Source organism: Leucopleurus acutus (genome assembly GCF_964270905.1).
Source record: "Leucopleurus acutus genome assembly, chromosome: 2".
Taxonomy (NCBI): Eukaryota; Metazoa; Chordata; class Mammalia; order Artiodactyla; family Delphinidae; genus Leucopleurus; species Leucopleurus acutus.
In genome coordinates, this window is record NC_139143.1 from 103,709,961 (window position 1) to 103,715,960 (window position 6,000).

Below are 6,000 nucleotides of genomic sequence, written 5' to 3' on the forward strand. Positions count from 1 at the left end.
TCTTCTATTCAATAGTACTTTTTAAAATGTTCAAGTCATAAATGGGATCTAATATTTGAACGGAGGGGATGAAAATGTGGAATAAATATAGTTGATGATTAACTCGTAACATAAAAACATAGTAATTGATTAACAATTATTTTATAATTATTATTCTAAAAAAATAATAAACAGAAACCTCAATTAAATCGAGCTGGGAGACCAGAAAGGGAGCTCTCACACCTTGTGACAACAGCAGAGCTCAACAATAAGATGAAAGACTCTTCTTCTCTCCTGGCAAGAACTCAGCCAAAGAAAAGCCAAAGGACTCTTTGTTTACTGTAGCCCTCCCAGCTTCCTTTTCCCTCCATAAAAGAATTCTCCTCCCCTTGCTGTGCAGGGACTTGCCTGAAACTCACCATGGTTGAAGACCCCAAATTGCAATTCTCTGCTGATCCTGAATAAATTCACCTTTCCTGAAGAAATATCTGGCAGTCTATTTGTTTCAGGTCAATATTTTGGTGGCCTGTACAGGGACTAAAGAAGATTCCCAGTGGCTCAGGGGTTAGTGAGAAAATAGGTGCAATACCCACAATTGAGCCCACTGTCCCTCACTGCTTTTCTTATTGACCCTGGAGTTTGAAGGCACAACTTTCTCTGAATCCAAGCTCGCACCCTCTTTCCATTTGAAGCTCTCCAGGCTTTATGCGAGATATATTTATGCAAGTACTCTTTTGACACTTTGGTTTGATTTTGAGATCAGACTGTTTCATTGAAACTGGCTAGCCTTCAGTCTATTTCCTTTGGAACAGGGGCTGCCTCTTCTGAAGCTGGCTAAGCCTTTCACCCATTCCTTTGGGAACAGAGGCTGCTCCTCTGAAACAGTACTGGGTTTTTCAGTCTTTAGCCTATTCCTCTGGAAGTGCTATCTTCTGGAGAATCGCTTAAAAAAAACACAAAAAAAGCCTTTGTTCTGGCTCCTCCTGGACCAAGCTGCCTCCTTAAGACTTGCTGGGATTGGCTTACAAGTTGTTTGAATTAAGCCTTTAGTGCTGTAAGCTGTTTGAAAATTGTTCTTTGCTCCAGAGGAAAAACTAGGAAATGGAACCCTAGTTATCTAAGTATTATGAGGATGTCCCCCTTACTTACTCCAGAAAATTTTATGTTTAAATAACATAGTCCTTCCTATGCACATTTCTAACTAAATGGACTGAACTGACCAAAGGCAATTAAGAATATCAATGGCCATTATGGGTTACTTCTGAAGTCTCCAAATTTAATTTCCTTAAAAATGAACTGGACTGCAATAGCTCAAAAATTTCCAGAACTGAATGGAATGCTTACTTCGATTGGTATTTTGAGGTTCCCCAACATTATCAAGAGTCTAAAATTGCCTCTCTGAAAAATAAGATTTTAACTAAGTCAAACAAGTGATCAAAGAAAGATAAAGTGGCTCCTGAAGCCTCAGGTTCTTCTTCTTTGGCTTCTTTGTCTCAGACTCCACCTCTGGCACCATTTTGTCTCTTCCCCGGGCTCCTCAAGGCCAGACTCTACTTCTGACACCATCTTTTTCCTTCCTTTCTATGCCGCCTACACCTCCACTGTTCTCTCAGATCCCCCATACTAAGTCTGTCGCCAAACTTCTCCTTTTCCTCTGAACTTGTCAAAAACAGTCCCTTTAAAATTAAGCCTTCTGAGGATCCAGAGGCTCAGCTCTCAATTTTTTATACTCCCTGGACTAAAACTGAACTACAAGCCATAGACAAAGATTATCCTAAAGTAACCAAAGATCCTCACAGATTTGTTGACAAGTTTAATACAGTCATTCAAACTTATCAACCTCGTTTCTCTGACTTACACCAACTAGTTTATATGCTTGTCAGTCAAGGCCAGACCTGACACTGGATGAAAACCACTAATTGGGAAAGTCCTAAAAGGTCTCTAGAATTACAACCAGCAGACCAGCCCATGATCAGGCTTGGGCAACCACCAGGTAATTTTCTGGCAACACTGATTCTGGAAACACTGATCATTTGCCCTACTGAATCAGCTACCACTTTTCTTATGGGCAAAATCTCCAACTGATGTTGGCAAAATTGACAGTGCACCTCCTATCAAAATTCAAATAAACCCCTCAAAACCTCCTCCCAGAATTAATCAATAAATACCTTATAAGTAAAGAAGGCCTTCAAGGCATAAAGTCCATAATTGAAGATGACAAGAAGCAAGGCTTCATTATCCCTTGTATGAGCCCCTGAGACACTCCCATTTTACCAGTGAGAAACTTTAGGACCAAGGGTAGAGGTTTGTCTAGGACCTCTGAGCAATAAACAACATTGTTATCCCTCAACACCATTATTTCTAACCCTCATATGCTACTAACATTCATTCTCACTGGAAGCAAATACTTTACTAGAATTGGTTTATGCACTGCATTCTTTAGTATTCCAGTTGAGGAAGCTAGCCAATACCTTTTTGCCTTCATTTGAGAAGTAAAACCATTTACCTAGACAGTAATGCCTCAGAGTTAAACTGAGAGTCCTTATTTCTTGCAAATCATGAAAGCTGATCTGGATGACATAAAGTTCCCTAGGGGTTCTACTCTGTTGCAATATGTGGATGATTTGCTTCTTTGTTCTCCCTATCAAACCTCCTAACAGGAAGATAGCATCCACTTGCTAAAGCTTTTAGCCTTAAAAGGACATAAGGTATCCAAAGAAAAATTGCAGTTTGGCAAAACCCAGGTTGAAAATTTAGGGCATCTGATATCAGAACAAGGGCTACACCTAGATTCAGACAGACTTCATGGTGTTCCCAAAACCCAAAAGTAAGTGCCAACTGAAAGGTTTTTCTCTGCTGAACTTGGCTTGTAAAATTCTCTCTTATTGCCAAACCTCTATGTTTTACTCAACAATACCAACCCTAATCCAATTTTATGGGCAGAACCTGACAACATAGCCTTCAAAGTCTTAAAGAAGAGCTTGATGAACCCACTGCCCTTGGGCATCCCAACTGTCAGATTTTCTTTTTCCTTTACATATATAAAAAGGAAGAGAATGGACTTGGGGTACTCACCCAAAAACATGGAGACCACCACCGACCCACAGGTTATTATAGCCAGCACCTGAACTCTTGGCGTGGGGATAACTCCCTCGCCTTAGAGCCACTATGACCACTGCCCTTTCGGTTAAGGCCATGGAGAAAATCATTGTGGGAATGCCTTTAACCATTTTTGTACCTCATACAGTAGAAGCTCTCTGGAATTCTCATCACACTCAACATTTCTCAGCCATCCACCTCACCTCCTATGGAATCCTTTTGTTAAGTGCTCCTCACATAATTCTTTTGCACTGTAATAACCTTAACCCAGCTACTCTTCTTCCCTCCAACCGATTAAAGTCCTTCATGACTGCTTAACACTGATGCACCACCTCCTGACTCCTCTCAATGATCTATAGGAAATTCCATTGGGTAATACTGATTTCTCATGGTTCACTGATGGTTTTTATTTAAAAGGTGACAATGGTAAGTATTGTGCTAAGTATGCTATTACAACTCCTTCTGGTGTTGTTGAGGCAGTAGCATTACCTATGGCTACTTCAGCCCAGCAGGCTGGATTATTCACTCTTACAGGGGCTTGTACCTTAGCCAAGGACAAAACTGCCAATATTTATAATGACAGCAGATATACTTTTGGAGTCGCTCATGATTTTGGAATGTTGTGGAAACAATATGGCTTCCTTACTTCCAGTGGAAATAAAATTTAAAATGGCCCCTATGTTCAGGAATTATTAAATGCAATACTTTTACCTGCAACTCTAGCTATAATTAAGATTGGTGCATTCTAAACTTGACTCTTTGGAAGCTAAGGGAAATCACCTTGCTGATACTTCTGCAAGGAATGCTATTCTTAAAGGGACGAAAAACAGTCAAACCTATCTCATGGTTCAAAGGGATATTTCCCCAAATTATAATTGAAGAAAACTGGATAAAGAGGATCCACAACTGGCCTCAGAAAAAGAAAAACAGGATTAGAAATTCAATAATTGTTGGTTTGATAAAAAGAGAAAGCTCTGGTTTGGACCAAATCAAGCCAGTTTTACCAAAGACTCTAAAATTCCCACTCTTCACCACTGAACATGCATTAAACCACTGGTCTACTCAACAAAATGAGAGCCTTCATGAATCAATATTGGTGGGAAAACATTAATAAGGCCGCAAAAAGCACCTATCTCACTTGTCCCACTTGTCCAAAGTACAAACCAGGGAAGCCTGTTTGTACTGCTCTTGGACATTTTAAACTGCTTAATGGACCATTCAAGGTCTGGCAGATGAATTTCATACAGCTTCTTCCATGTAATGGATGTAAATATGTTTTAGTCATGGTCTGTTTTCACACTGGACTGAAGCCTTCCCTTACAGATAGGCTACTGCCTCTTCTACGGCTAAAGTCTTTTGGAAAAGAGTATCCCTACCTGGGGAACTCCTCTCAAACTTCATAGTGATCAAAGAATCCATTTTACTAGCCATGTGCTTTGACAAGTTTGTGGTGCTTGGCCAGTTTCACTGTGCCTACCACACTCAATCCTCTGGTTTAGTCAAACACACTAATGCGTGATTAAGACTGAATTGGCAAAATTTGTAGAGGCCGTCCAAATACCTGGGCCAAAAGTATTGTCACTGATCCTTCTAAATCTCAGATCCACCCTTTTGGAACTAATAAACTCTCACCCCTGAAGATAGTCACCAGACGCCCAATGCACTTGGCTCTTGTTTCATTTGACCCACTACTAATAAAAGGGAAAATACTTCAATGTTGCAAAGGCCTAACTGCTTCTATTAAAAATAACCATGTTTTGGTAGAGGAATCTTTTCACAGTATGCCCTCAAAAGACGAAGACCTTAAGCATCACACCCTGCAAACTGGAGATGCTGACAACCGGAAAAGATAGCTCTGGAAGGACTGTTCAATCTCACTGGAAAGGCCCCTATCAAGTACTGCTAACCAACCCTGTGTAGCCAAATTCCAAGGAACAGACTCTTGGATTCACGTGACACACCTAAAGAAAGTACCAAACCCTGACTGGACCGGCACATCATCTGGTGACCTGAAAGTAATGATCTCCCAGAATTGAAGCAAACAACCTCCGATGATATTGCTTTCCCAAGATATCCAAACTAGACCTGTTAAAAAGTTTGTTGTCAGACTTTTGATAATGATGTAACACTTCAGATTACCTCCAATGTTTATGATCTTGATAACATATGGACTTCAGATAAAAAGTGCCTGAGAGTTCTCCCTCCTACCCCTCTTTGTTACTCAAAATGTGACCTTAATAGGTTTCCAGTCTATGAACTTTCCCTCCAATGTGAGGCAATCCATCCAGGAAAGGCTTTTCCTGACATTGAAGGAAAAAGGCCGCTGAATTAGAAAACCTGACTCTTGATCAGCAATGTTTTCAGAGAAAGATCGTGATCAAAAGGGAAAAATGTAAAAAATTAATACAGAGAAATCTCAATTAAATAGAGTTAGGAGAGCAGAAAGGGGCAGTTCTCATGTCCTGGAACAGTAGCACAGCCCAAGAGGAAGAAGAAAGATGCCTCTTCTTTCTTGGCAAGGACTCAGCTAATGAAAAGCCATGGACTCTTTGTTTACTGTAGCCCTCCCGACTTCCCTTTCCTCTCCATAAAAGCATTCCCCTTCCCTTGCCCCACAGGGACTGGCACAGTTGGCTTACCACAGTTGCAGACCCCAAATTGCAATCCTCTGCTGATCCCAAATAAACCCATCTTTGCTGGAAAAAAATATCTGGCAATATATTCATTTCAGGTCAATACTAGTTAACTATGTGAGAGTTCAATATAGGCCTTAGCATCATCCATTCCTTCCAACTGAGTTTACAAGGTCTAGAAATAGCTGAGAGACATTTCCCCAGCTAGACAATAAGCTCTTAAAAAGTAAAAAGTAGTTCCTGTTTTTTGTATTTGCAGCACCTAAGCAGTGTCTAGCCCAGAGGAGAT